General features: G+C 48.1%; 1 long non-coding RNA gene across 1 annotated transcript in view; it reads left to right on the top strand.

Annotated features, from left to right (window-relative positions):
- LOC129022111 (uncharacterized) overlaps nucleotides 1-14,136 on the top strand; it is a 195,283-nt gene extending 181,147 nt beyond the window's left edge. The window contains exons 4-5 of the long non-coding RNA XR_008496229.2: nucleotides 10,815-10,900; nucleotides 12,513-14,136. This is a non-coding gene — a long non-coding RNA (uncharacterized LOC129022111). The remainder of the gene's footprint in view (nucleotides 1-10,814; nucleotides 10,901-12,512) is intronic.
- Nucleotides 14,137-14,551: the final 415 nt, after the last annotated feature.

The following is a 14,551-nucleotide window of genomic DNA, read 5'->3' on the forward strand; positions in this document are numbered from 1 at the left end:
AGGGGGTGGTGGGGCGGTTGGTCCCCTAATCTCCCACAGTGTTCAAGAGTCAAGTGTGTGAAAGGATAATACACATTGCTGTGCCTGCTAGCTGAGATTATACAGGACAACACTAGTCATCAGCCCATACTTTTTCATTTCTCATTTAATTTTTCACACTATCCTGGAATACATATTATTCCCAGTTTAAGATGGGGAAGTTGAGATGCAAGAAGAAATTGGACAGGGTTCCAGATTGAGGAAGTGGGGGTGCTGGATCTGCACCCAGCTTCTTGACCTGAGTTCTGGGGGCTCCACATGACTCAGAAGGGGGCAACCATGTGTCAAAGCCCTCAGCTCCCAGCATTAGACTCATGCTTAGGACATGCAGCTTTCACCCCTATTTGATCAGGAGAGGGTTTCTTCTGTAATGTTTCCCATATTCTGAGATCTCAAGGCAGTTTACCTCAAGGGATATGGTGATGGCTCTTTTCAATCTCTGGGTTGGTTTTCTTTTTTTTTTTTTTTTCTAATGACCTTCTTTCATTTCATATATTTATTTTCATTTAGATTCTATTTCAGTTTTTTATTTATTTATTATTATTATTATACTTTAAGTTTTAGGGTACATGTGTACAATGTGCAGGTTAGTTACATATGTATACATGTGCCATGCTGGTGTGCTGCACCCACTAACTCGTCATCTAGCATTAGGTATATTTCCTAATGCTATCCCTCCCCACTCCCCCGACCCCACAACAGTCCCCAGAGTGTGATGTTCCCCTTCCTGTGTCCATGTGTTCTCATTGTTCAATTCCCACCTATGAGTGAGAACATGTGGTGTTTGGTTTTTTGTCCTTGCGATAGTTTACTGAGAATGATGATTTCCAATTTCATCCATGTCCCTACAAAGGACATGAACTCATCATTTTTTATGGCTGCATAGTATTCCATGGGGTATATGTGCCACATTTTCTTCATCCAGTCTATCATTGTTGGACATTTGGGCTGGTTCCAAGTCTTTGCTATTGTGAATAGTGCCGCAATAAACATACGAGTGCATGTGTCTTTATAGCAGCATGATTTATAGTCCTTTGGGTATATACCCAGTAATGGGATGGCTGGGTCAAATGGAATTTCTAGTTCTAGATCCCTGAGGAATCGCCACACTGACTTCCACAAGGGTTGAACTAGTTTACAGTCCCACCAACTGTGTAAAAGTGTTCCTATTTCTCCACATCCTCTCCAGCACCTGTTGTTTCCTGACTTTTTAATGATTGCCATTCTAACTGGTGTGAGATGGTATCTCATTGTGGTTTTGATTTGCATTTCTCTGATGGCCAGTGATGATGAGCATTTTTTCATGTGTCTTTTGGCTGCATAAATGTCTTCTTTTGAGAAGTGTCTGTTCATATCCTTCGCCCACTTTTTGATGGGGTTGTTTGTTTTTTTCTTGTAAATTTGTTGGAGTTCATTGTAGATTCTGGATATTAGCCCTTTGTCAGATGAGTAGGTTGTGAAAATTTTCTGCCATTTTGTAGGTTGCCTGTTCACTCTGATGGTAGTTTCTTTTGCTGTGCAGAAGCTCTTTAGTTTAATTAGATCCCATTTGTCAATTTTGGCTTTTGTTGCCATTGCTTTTGGTGTTTTAGACATGAAGTCCTTGCCCATGCCTGTGTCCTGAATGGTAATGCCTAGGTTTTCTTCTAGGGTTTTTATTGTTGGTTTTCTAACACTAAAGACCACATGGCCAGGTGCAGTGGCTCACGCCTGTAATCCCAGCACTTTGGGAGGCCGAGGTGGGCAGATCACCAGAGGTCAGGAGTTCAAGACCAGCCTGACCAACATGGAGAAGCCCGTCTCTACTAAAAATACAAAATTAGCCAGGTGTGGTGGTGCATGCCTGTAATTCCAGCTACTTGGGAGGCTGAGGCAGGAGAATTGCTTGAACCGGGGAGTCAGAGGTTGCAGTGAGCCGAGATGGCACCATTGCACTCCAGCCTGGGCAGCAAGAGTGAAACTCCATCTCAAAAAAAAAAGAGAGAACACGGAAAGCATGGATGAGTGGAGCCTACACTGCAGAGATCTGTTGGACTTTTCTGGGAAGGGCTTTGCCTTCATAAACATTTTCCTTTCTCAAGTGTCAGGTACAGGGAATCAAAGCGGCACATGCTGACCTTTCTCCACAAAACGGAGCCTCCCTGCCCCAGGGCCATCTGTCTCCATTGATGCACGGCAGCTAGAAAGATGAGGACTCAGACCTGGGAAGTCTCTCAGAGCAGCTCTCTGGCAGACCTGTGGCTCCTTTTTAATTGCTCAGCGGTAAAAATTATAGAGGAGAATCGAATGTCTGCCCTGGAAGTTGGACGATTTTCTTACCAGAAACCTGAGGATGTGACCTGGTGCGCTCTGCAGAAAGAGAGGAGAGCTGTAAGTCTGTCACCTGTGAACATCTGGCAGAGGTTATTATGCATGCAAATTTTATGCATGAAATTTAAAGATGGAGGCAGACACCACCCCCCGCCAACTTTTATGACCTGTGGATAAGTTATGAGTGAGTTATGCATCTGACTAACGTAGGGGCAGACCCGGGAGCGTCTGTCTGGGTATTTCCAGCTAGCTGTGTCTCTGGTTCTGAGCAGGAGGATTGATACCCCTCCAGGCTCTGCTCTACATCTTTCCCTTCCTACCATCTTCCCTCCCTCCCTCCTTCTTTCATTCAGCAAATGTTGAAAATGCAGCCACAATGTACCAGGTGCTATGCTGTACACCAGAGATACAACCCCCCACAGGAGAGACCTGGTTTCTGCTTCCAGCTGGCAACATAGCATGCTAGTTGAGGATGTAGACCTGGAGTCCAGGCGTCTCAGTCCCAGTTCTGCATCCATGACTTCTTCCTACCTGTGCAAACCTGGGTAAGTTACCTGGCTCCATTCTGCCCCATCTGGAAGTAGAATTGTGCTCAGCTTCTAGGCTGTGTTTGTGAGGACAGGAGGTGCATACACTTAAGGGAAGCAGGCGTAATTCCAGGAAAACTAGGAGTATGCGTGTTGGGGTCTTTTTCCTCCCCAGTTTTGGGGCTGTGTGGGTGGAGAAGATGGAACTGGGACCCACCCACTTTGTCTAAGCCTCAAGGGGAGAACTGAGTGATGGAGGGCAAAATGTATAAATGGATGCAGCAAGGGGGCCTGGGGCTTTTTGTCTGAGAAGTTTCTGCAAACAATGAAAGTGCGACCAAAGTCAAATGGGTCCCTCCATAATCCTTTGTGGTCAGTCTGTTTAGCTCAGTTCTCTGCCTGTGGCAGAGCATAGGGGAGCAGGATCCATCATCCACAGGAAGGAGACAAGGACCAGGCAGGGTGGCCATGCCGCAGCCGATCTTCAGGCGGGAGCCTGGCCCCCACGTAAACTAGAGAGAGAGGTGCCCAGAGATGCTGCCACAGTTATCCAGGCAGGTGAGGCAGCAGGAGGCAGGAGAGATTTGACTGGCGAGGACCAAAGCTCAGGGGCCACAAACACACAATACCTGTACCTAGAATGAGACAGAGCTTGGTCCTACCACCAGCCAGTGAGGCTTTTGACTTGCCCTCTGCCCTGTCTTCTTTCAGGTCCAATGTCATCTTCTCAGTGAGGGCATTTCTGGGCACCCTATTCACCATCGCACACCCTGCGCCCACTCTCTTCTCTACTCTGCTTTCCCCTTTAGCTGTGGTCACACCAAATGTATTATGCATTTTAATTCTTTATATTGTCCACTGGGGTTCTACCTATGAGGATCCAGGTAGGAGTTCTCACCGTCTTGCTCACAGTACCTGGCACAGGGTAAGCCCCTGACAAATCATTCTTAAATAAATGGATGGATGGGTGAATGAAGAGTGGGTGTCCTGATCAAGTTTGCTCACACATTAGGCTTATAACCTCTTTTGACAGGGGCATCTGTCACTCTGATGGCCCTGAAAATATCTCATAATTTGTCTTTCCAATTTTCCCTATAATGTATTTTCTTAAAGTAAACTTCAGTCAGAGTAAATTTCCTATAGAATTAAATGTGAAAAATCCTAGTGCTTTTTACCAGGTCAGAATTAACTTTCATAAAGCTGACCTTGGAGCTGTCCCTTTTCACATCTTTTTTTCAGGGAACCATGAGTAAAAGCATAAAGACATTTAAAAAATGTCCCTTAAGGAAAAGAGATGCTAAAGTATTCTGTAGTCTACATTAGACAGAAGAAATTGAGCCAGGACCTTGGGTTAGAAATTCTTATCTGTATATGTATTTACTCCTTTGCTTAATCATTCTCTCAGTCAACACATATTTTGTACTCCCTAGGTGCTAGTTGTGATATGAAGTACAGGCAGTGATGAGTAAGCTGTGCTCTTGGACTGAATGCTTTGAAGGTCAAGGAGGACAATGGTGGGGGAGAGGACATTGGCTGTAGACAACAGGGAGTTGCAGGTGGTCTTCTGGTGGGCCTCTGTGTGAGTCCACTGAGAGTCAAGGCAAAGATGTAAAGAGTGATGAAGGTATGAACAGAAAGAATTGAGGTAGCTAGGGGAGGATACATTTTTGAGAAGTTTGGAGGTGAAGAGAAGTCAAGGGTTGTATTGGGAGGAAAGAGCAGGGTTGAAGTTTGGGAACTGAAGTGATTATGAATATGTTGTAAGTATGTGGGGTGTAGCTAATGGAGGGAAGAGCTGATGATGCGGGGAAGCCACTAACCCACTAAATCCCTTTCCCGCATCACAGGCCCTGCTGAAAGGGTTGACAATGAAGACTCTCAGGCCACCATAACTCATGGAGAAGCCCTGAGCATCTGGTCTGCTTGTAAGAGAGGGAATGTGCTGGTATCAGGGCTGGATGGGATCTCATTTTCCTCCTATCAAGGTGCCCTTACCCCTGGTATCGTGGAGAAGTTTGTAGCCACGGGCATGCCATCCAATGGAGGCAGCCTCTACACTTGTGCCCTGAAAAATCCAAAGCAAAATAAGTCATTTGGCAAATACACATGGGTGCCTGAAACAAGCCAAAAGACTTCCTCCCACATGATCAGAGTTCAGGATGTGCAAGCCACATTAATGATAATGAGAAGGAACCAGGTCATCTGGTTCCTGATGCTCAGTCCTGGCAGCCTCTTAGATGGAACAGGGGCCAGACTCAGTCCTGGCAGCCTCTTAGATGGAACAGGGGCCAGACACTGGCTAGAGAGCTCTTACCTAGAGTTATTGGTCTGTGCATTGAGACACGGGGCATCTCCTGATGGCCTGAGTGGGATGAGGACATCAGCTGAGGAGCAGTGGTGCTGCTCTGCAGCTTCAGCTCACGTGTTGTCCCAGCCACACAGCGCCGGAAGAAACCTGCCTGAAATGTGATCAAGTGAGTGCTCAGGAGTGGGGAGGTCACACGTGCTGCATTTTGATGCTGACTTTTTATATTCAAAGCAATTTGCCCAGGTGAGCTCAGTCCAAGTATTGCATTACCTGATGGTTTATGAATAAAATGCCTGGATGTACAACTTAGTTGTCTCAAATTCAGCGAAGTTGTTGTAGTCTAAGTGATGGGGGTGGAGGGGTGTTCAGTAGAGGTCTGAAATCCTGAAATCTGGGATTACAGTGATTCTCATAGGGAGATTTCAGGCACTTTTCTGTCATCCACTACCTGCCCTTCTGCCACTGCCGGGTCTAGTTATCTTTATCTCCTCTGAGATCTGGGTTCTACATTCACTTGTTTCCTCATTTATTCATTAACAATATCGATTTCTTAGCCAAGGATGGTGGTGCACACCTGTACTTCCAGCTACTCAGGAGACTGAGGTGGGAGGATTGAAAATCCATCCATCTATCCTCAAACCCATCCTGCTATCCATCCATCCATCCATCCTCCCATAATCCATCTTCCCATCCATTTGTCCTTCCTTCCTTTCTTCCTTCCTTCCTTCCTTCTACCCATCCATCCTCCCATTCATCCTCCCATCCATCTACCCAGCCATCCATCCTCCCATCCTCCATCCATCCTTGCATCCATCCATCCATCCATCCATCCATCCATCCATCCATCCATCCTCCCATCCTCCCATCCTCCCATCCTCCCATCCTCCCATCCATTCTCCCATGCATCTATCCTCCCATCCATCCACCTTCCCACCCATCCACCCTCCCATCCATCCACCTTCCCACCCATCCACCCTCCCATCCATCCACCCTCCCATCCATCCATCCTCTGATTCATCCATCCTCCCAGCCATCCATCCATCCACCCTCCCATCCATCCATCCTCCCATCCATCCAGCCTTCCATCCATCATCGACCCACCCTTCCATCCATCCACCCTCCCATCCATCCACCCTCCCATTCATCTGTCCATCCATCCCTCCATCCATCCCTCCATACTCCCATCCATCCATCCATCCATCCATCCATCCATCCATCCATCCATCCACCCACCCTCCCATCCATCCACCCTCACATCCATCCATCCTCCCATCCATCCGTCCATCCATCCTCCCATCCATCCTCCCATCCATCCATCCTTCCATCCAACCTCCCATCCATCCATCCATCCTCCCATCCATCTACCCTCCCATCCATCTACCCTCCCATCCATCCATCCTCTCATCCACCATCCCATCCATCCACCCTCCCATCCATCCATCCTCCCATCCATCTATCCATCCATCTTTCCATCCATCCATCCTCCCATCCATCCATCCATCCATCCATCCATCCTCCCATCCATCCATCCTCCCATCCTCCCATGCGTACATCTCTCCTGCCATCTATCCATACATCCATTGCTCCATCCTCCCATCCATCCTCCCATCCATTCATCCATCCATCCTGTCATCCATCCTTCCATTGATCCATCCATCCATCCATCCATCCAACCTGCAGGAGCCCAGGAGTTCAAGGCTGCCGTGAGTTATGATTGTGCCACTGCACTACAGCTTGAGTGACAGAGAAACCATCTCCAAAAATGAAAAAAAGAATATATTGATTTCATGCAAGTTACATAGATTCTGTGTTGAACAAAACTGGATGTGGTTCCTTCCTGTCTTTAAGGAGCATAAATCTAATAGGAAGGACAGATAATTTTTTAAAAAGATATCAATGTGTGTAAAATTTCAACAGGAATAAGCCCCAAGGAGGTGTGGTACCTGGGGCTATAAGAGTAGCTAATAGTAGAGTTTGGGATAGTCTTGGGGAAGGAGAGGGCAGAGAAGGCTTCCTGGAGAGGTGATGATTGCTTTGAGAGTGGAGAGAAAGAACCAGTGTTCTTGGAAAAGAGAGTGGCCTGAGCGAAGGACCTGTGGCAGGAGGGAGTGTAGAATTCAAGGAACTGGGAGGAGGTCCTTGTGGCTAGGAATATGCAGAGTAAGGGGTAAAAGGCAAGAAATAAGCCTGGAGAGTGGGGAGGGCCACAGCACACGAGGCCTTCCCTGTCCACCTTGCCCACATGCCCCAGACACACTGAGGAGCTGGATTTGGTCATTGTTCTTATGACTGCTGTGTTCCCAGATTTCCCCTTCATATTCTGGCGACATCCACCAGAGCCAGCTCCTGTGTCCCTGATGTGATTACTCCTGACTCCTTCCCCTCCTGACATCTGCCCCAGGTGCCCACACCTCTACCGATGATGCCTCAGCCTGGCCCTTTGGCTTTCTGACCACGGACCCCTCCCACTCCCTCTCCACCTCTCTGCTTCCCACTTCCCTTGTTTCCAGCTGCTCCTTTCCCTGTGAGCCGTATTGGTTCCAGCCCCAGCCTCTGCAATAGTTTTCCCAAATGAAATGAATCCGAGGACCGTGTAGGATGTAAGCCCCGTCACCATGGTGTTGGTCAGTGAATACCTCTTTACTGTCTATTTCCCCATTCAGTGCCTGTCTCCCCATCAGACTGAAAGCTGCAAGAGGACAGAGTCCTTCCCAGGGCCCAGCACAAAGCTTAACATGCAGAACATGCACCATAAATGATATCCAACCATGACCCTCCCCTCCCCCAAACTGCCCCATGGAGCCCAGTCCCACAAAGCCTGAGACAAAGGAGCTGCTTTTCACACAGACAAACACAGACAGACTGATGGACTGGCTGGAGGACCCGGGGATGGTGAGAAACAGGCTCCAAAAGCTTTCTGGCTACCAGTATTTAACACACAGAGCTATTTTCAGATGCTAGTCACAGACATTTTGAACTGCATTAGAATAAACAGAATTCTGAATTATCTTCTCAGCACTACATGAAAGAACTGTCTATCACCCAAAAGGGAAAGAGGGAATGATGAATTTCTAAGGTAAAAATTCTGGAAGAAGGTGGAAAAAATCCAATCCACAGGCAGTTCTGGAATCTTCTCACACAACAGGTGGTCTCCCGCCCTCCAGTCCCCTAACTCCTGTGATTAGGAGAAAGCGGAAAGCTGTCAGCTAGACTGGGCTCAGGCTGGGGATCTGGGCTCTTGGAAATGTATATTTATTTGCTCATACTAATGGTCAGCAGGCCAGGATAAATGGGGCTGGGGCATTAATGCAGAGCCCTGTAAATCATGCATGAAGAGGAAGACCATGCCCAGCACCGAGGGGCCAGCCAGCCGAGGAGGCTGCATGAAATATTCAGCAGCTAGCCAGACTCAGGCCTGCTCCCAATCCCCACGTCCAGACCTCTGAGGATGTGATTTTTGCAGAAGATTTAAAAGAACCTCAAATGCCTTATCCTTGTGTTCCCTAAGTCTCCTATCAAAGCTGGTTCCTGCTGAGTGGTGTCTCTGTGTTCCGCCTCTGGGGTGTTGGTCATGAGGACCCCACACTGATGGTTCCCCTCCCCTGTGCCACTGCAGCACTGCTCACCCTTCCAGCCCGGCAGCAGGCTGTGGTTTCCCTCCCCGTCAAACACAGGGCCCTTGTACATGCTTTCCTGCTTCAGGAAGGTCCCTGCCTGGCTCACCTTGCTCTCCTTCTCTTCTTTAGGTCTCAGCTTGGATGCTACCTCTCCAGAGAGACCTTTGTTGCACCCCCCCACCCCTAAGTTGGCCTTCTGTGCAGTTCTCTAGCTCTGTCCTCTAGCTCTGTCCTCTGTCCTCTTTCATGCCCTATCACAGCTGTGCTCATTTTGGGGGCATGCTGTCACTGGCTCTTTGCTGTCCTCCTTTACCAGAATTAATCTCCATGCTAGAAGAGGCTCTGTGGGCTCTTCCTCGCTGCACTGCAAAGCAGCATCTGGCATATGGCAGGACTCAGCACAAAGTCAAGGAGTGAAAAACAGGTGCCTCTCAGCAGGCATGGGGTGAGCCTGGAGGTTCATCCCTGGACTCTACATCTCCTCTGCAGAAAATGTTCTGATCCTTGGATATGATCTTTGGGTTCCCTATCCGTGAAGTCTGTACAACCAATAAACCAGGCAATGACTCGATGAATAGGAATAGTAGGGTTTTGTTCCTGATCCATTCTAACTGCAGTGGCCAAGTTAACATATGGCAATGTGCTTTTTCAGGACAAACAAACAATGATGGATTCATACCCAAGCTGAGAGGGGCGAACTGTAATGCCATCCAGCTTCCCTCTCAGTACAACAGGGCCCTCTGGCTTTGTGTAGGTGCTTGTGGATAGATATCTCATTTCCTTCCAAGGTAGCTGGTTCCACTCCCAGCAACAGCTCAGGCTGCCTCCCAGCCCAGCTATCCTGCAGGTTCCAGCCCCACAGCACGTGTGCCTCTGTGTCCTCTAGCCAGTAGGCTTTCTACTTTCAGAATCTCAGCTTCTCCCCCAAAATGCTGGATTTCTTATGGAGGTTTTCCTGGATAAGATGAGCAATTGGGCTGACCATTGGACTATGTGTATTGATGCAGTTAATGTATGCACCCAGAGAGGGAGAGGCCCTGGTGCTTCCATTCTGATGTACTCTTGGAGAAAGCCATTGAAGAACTGTGGTCAGCAGGTGCTCCAGGAGTTTCAGCGCCATTGGCTTAGTGGGGCTCCATGGCCCTGTGTATGCATTTCCGTGTCCTGCAGCCAGAGCGTCAGCTCACTGCATTCATTCAATAGCTCCTGAGTTCCCGCTGCATGCCAGATACTGTGTGTGTGGTGGTGGGGGGTGACTTTTTATCAAGCAAAGTCACACCACACATGCCCCCTGCCTTTTAAGAGTTCAAGATCTGTAGCACAGACAGCCATGGGGACTAGGGACTCCAGCACCGTGAGCTGTAGTGGATGTACACAGAGCGCCTTGTGGGCAGGCACAGGTGGCAGCTAATTCCAGCTGGGCTTGCTTGGGGATTCCTTATGTGACACCCACTGTAGACCCAGCCTGCAGCTGTTTTCTTCAGTGGTCACTTCCGCCTGATGAAGGAAGCCCATGCGCTCTCGTGCGAAAGGCTGCTCTTTGCTCCTGGTCCAGGCCTGCTCGGACTCCATCTCATTCTTGGCGTGGCTTTGAGATGATGCTCATCAGGCTCCCTGAGCTGCTCAGGGATAGGCCACTGTGAGAATTCTGCTTTGATTTTCAAGCAGCTGAGAAACCAGAGGCATGGTGAATCCCCCCAGCCCTCCCCTCAGAATAAGCTATCTGTCCGGTGAGAGCAGTCACTCCTCCTGTTCTTTGAGGACAAGACCAGCAAAAGACTTGAGTCACCATTTCCAAAGAAAAACAAGGAGAATGCAAATTTCCCGGCTTAAAAATATATACAAAGGGACTGATTCTATATAACTCTCTGGAGTAAGAAGAGCTGTGACTTCTATTGGCTGGTGCTGTTTAGAGAAGGATCGCTGTGCTGAAGTTGAAAAAGAATGTATTCAGCTTTGATATTTGGAGAAAGTGTCCCAACCATCATGTATTTCTGCCTGGTTTTCTTTCAGAATGCACCAGCTGGAGTCAACATTAAAGGGCCCCTTTCCCATTTGCTGTGGAAGATGTTTAATTGGAAGTCTCTCCCTGCCCCTTGGTAAGCCTCATTTCTGCATATTAGCTTTACACATGAGTTCTGGGGTGACTGGTCAAGACGGGAGTCTGTGTGTAATTAGACCAGACCGAGGAAGAAGAAGGAAGTTTGCTGGCGGAGAAGATGGGAGTCTCTGTATCGCCTTTAATCACTCTTCCTGCTTGTCTTTCATCACAGCCATGGAGACAGAGCGCCAATGCATGCTGTCTCCTCGCGGGGCCCTTCGGTCCATCTCCACTCACCACCCAGCCCTCACTGTCACCTGTCTGACCCCATTGGCCTTGCTCTTCTTTTTGGAACATGATAACCTCCCTCCAGCCGCCCCGGCACAGTCTCAGGACATTTGCATGTGTTGTGGCCCCTGTACACTGTTTCCTCAGCTCCTGGCCTGCTTGTTCCCTTCCCATTATCCTTGTCTCTGCTTAAGCATCAGCTCCTCAGAGGTCCTCCTGACCAGCCCATTGCAAGTACCCTTTCCCCTTCCTCCTTGTGGTTCTGTTGCTCCCTCCACCTTGCAGTTCTGCAGCTTCCCGTGAACGTGCTTGTTTACATGCTGACTATCATGTCCCCCATCTGGCTGTTCACCCCTTGACGCCAGCACCAGCTTTCTTTCTGGCTGCGTTGCTGCCTGTGCCTGCAGTGGTGGCTCCGTAAGCATCTGCTGAACAAACGCATGGATGAGTGAGCCCTTTCAGATCCAGGCTGTGTGGGGCTCAAAATTAAAGAAAACAACATACAAAATGACACATACAAAATTAGTTAGGAATGGGGTTTATTTAAATTCTTAAAAGCTGCTACATTTCTGTACATCACAAAACTATACAGTATTGAATATTTTAATAGTTACCTGATTTTATTTTACATTTTCCTACATTTTTCTCTTGTATACATTTTGCCTTTTCATATGACAAAAATGTTTGGTATTGCTTTTAACAGGACAGAAAGATAATTCCTCTAGTGTGGTCAGATAAAGCTTTTTTTTAAAAGTTATGGATAGTTGGTGGCGTACAACGTGCAGATGGACACACAGACAGACTCATGTGGCATTGGGTAAGGTTTTGTCCTATAGACACAAGAATTTTTATGGATTCTTTTTCTTTCTTTTTTTGAGACAGTCTTGCTCTGTCACCCAGCCTGGAGTGCAGTGGAGCAATATCAGCTCACTGCAACCTCTACCTCCAGGGTTCAAGTGATTCTTGTGCCTCAGCCACCCAAGTAGCTGAATAGCTGGGATTACAGGTGTACACACCACACCCAGCTAATTTTTGCATGTGTAGTAGTGGCAGGATTTCACCATGTTGGCCAGCCTGGTCTCAAAATCTTGGCCTCAAGTGATCCACCCGCCTCGGCCTCCCAAAATGCTGGGATTACAGGCATGAGCCACTGCACCTGTCCTTAGATTCTTTTTCGTCCCATAAAAAAAAAAAGGTTCATTTACATTTGCGTATATGCATTACAAATTATTCCTTACAAGAGAGAACATTTATTTTGACTAGGTAATAATGAGAACTGAATCCTCTCCTGATAATAGCATGTCTGATGATAAGAAGATTTTTCTTAGACTGGCTTCTGGCTCCATACATTTCAAACCTTGCTCCTTTTCCTCTTCCACCAGACCCTCTGGTGCTGGGCACCAATGAGAAGCTCATCTGGCCCCGGGATCCTGGCAGGACACTGGAAGCATTATTGCCATGGGCAACAGGGTTGTTCCTGGAAACATCACTGACCCAGGACACCTAGCACAATGGCACTCGATGTGAAAGTGGCTTCATACAAATCTGCCACTCAAGCCTAAATAAGTGCATTCCAGAAGAGCCACAGCCTCTCTAACAGCTCCTGAGGTGAGGGAAACCCTAGGGATGGGAAGCCGGAGCAGAAAGATGGTGGCCTAAAGTCAACTGCAGTGAAAATCTCTCCCCATCAGCAAGTTTTGCAAAGCTATGGCCACAGGAACACATGACTAGGGCCCCTCCTAGTCTTGGAAGGAGCCCCCATGAAAATGAGGGCCTCACAGTGAATCCACCTCTGATCCTACTTCACCTGCAGTCAGATAAGAAGAGATTTCAATCAGCTAAAGACACCCTATCTCCTCTCTCCAACCCCTGTGACCCCAGGAGCTCCTGCCTTGTCACTGTGTCTGTCCCCAAACCAACCACATCTGAATCAAGCCCCTTTCTCTCCCTAGTGGTCACCGTCTGGGCTGTGATGGGCGGCTCCCACTCTTGCCTTAGAATATGACTGGAGAGGTGACTTCTCATCACATGGTGAATATGTTCACCCCATGGTGCTTTCCACCCAAGCTGACCATCGCTTGACATTTTGGTGTAGTTGCTAGCTCCGTGCCATCTTTGGCAATGTGACCCTGAAGCAGCTGTCCCCAGTGTGCATTTGGAGGATTTCATATAATTATGAATAGGATGCAAATTTTATAGCCCTAGTGAAGGGAAACACCCCTGGCGAGGCTTCCCGGGGCCAGAGAGAGGACTCCAGTGAGGGAGATGGTGGCAGGGCCATTCTTTGTGTCCTGCTTTTTTTTTTTTTTTTTTTTGATATCCTCTTTATGTCCTGAGAGCTATGTGCAGATGAGGAAAAATGACATGCAATGCATTTTTGCCTGCCACAATGACTTTGCAATCATAGCAAGCAAAATATTCTAAACAGTAAGTGAATCGAGGAAGATGTACTGCCAAGTCAGGAAGAAAAAATCCACCTGTTCAGTGATTTCAGGAACTGCTGTAGAAAATCACCAGTGAGTATCAGTTTCTGCAAGAGAATCGCATGCAGGCTTTGCTTCTCATCGGAATCCCCCAGCTGGTGACTTTGTTGACTGAGAGTCTGGGGGAGAGGGCAGGGAATGGATTTATTCTCTGCTAGGTTTTTAACAGTCATGAAGGGCTGTGGTCCTAACGGGCACTGCTCAAACCTTAGTGTGCATCGGAATTATCTGGATAAGGCTAGGCACAGTGGCTCAAGCCTGTAATCACAGCACTTTGGGAGGCTGAGGCGCATGGATCACCTGAGGTCAGAAGTTCGAGACCAGCCTGGCTTTTTTAGTAGAGAAACCCTATGTCTATTAAAAAGTACAAAATTTAGCCAGGTGTGGTGGTGAGTGCCTGTAATCCCAGCTACTTGGGAGGCTGAGGCAGGACAGTCACTTGAATCTAGGAGGCAGAGGTTGCAGTGAACTGAGATCGCGCCATTGTGCTCCAGCCTGGGCAACAAGAGCGAAACTCTATCTCAAAAAAAAAAAAAAAAAAATTACCTGGGGAGCCTGTGAACATGCAGAGTGCTGGGCCCCATGCCAGAGATACTGATTCAGCCTGTCTGGGGTGGGCCAGAGATTCTGCATTCTGTCTAAGGAGCTCCCAGGTGAGGCACATTTGCAGACCACAGTCTGGAGGTTTGAGAACTTGGAAGACCATGGCTGGCATATCTTGAGTCTCTGCCTTGGTATCCTTTGCCAAGCAGAGAAATGCACTGTTTATGTTTTTCAGGAGCTCAGGAAGCAGAATGCAACCCATGCAGATGTAGGGGCTGGATTCTTTCTATGACTCAGTGGGAGTCTCAGCCACAAGAAGTGCCCCGGGTTGGCCTTGAAATTCACAATGGCTTGCTGGGCTGGAGGCCACCAGGTGATGGGACCCAAGAGAGGAA

Source organism: Pongo pygmaeus, chromosome 21, assembly GCF_028885625.2.
Source record: "Pongo pygmaeus isolate AG05252 chromosome 21, NHGRI_mPonPyg2-v2.0_pri, whole genome shotgun sequence".
NCBI lineage: Eukaryota > Metazoa > Chordata > Mammalia > Primates > Hominidae > Pongo > Pongo pygmaeus.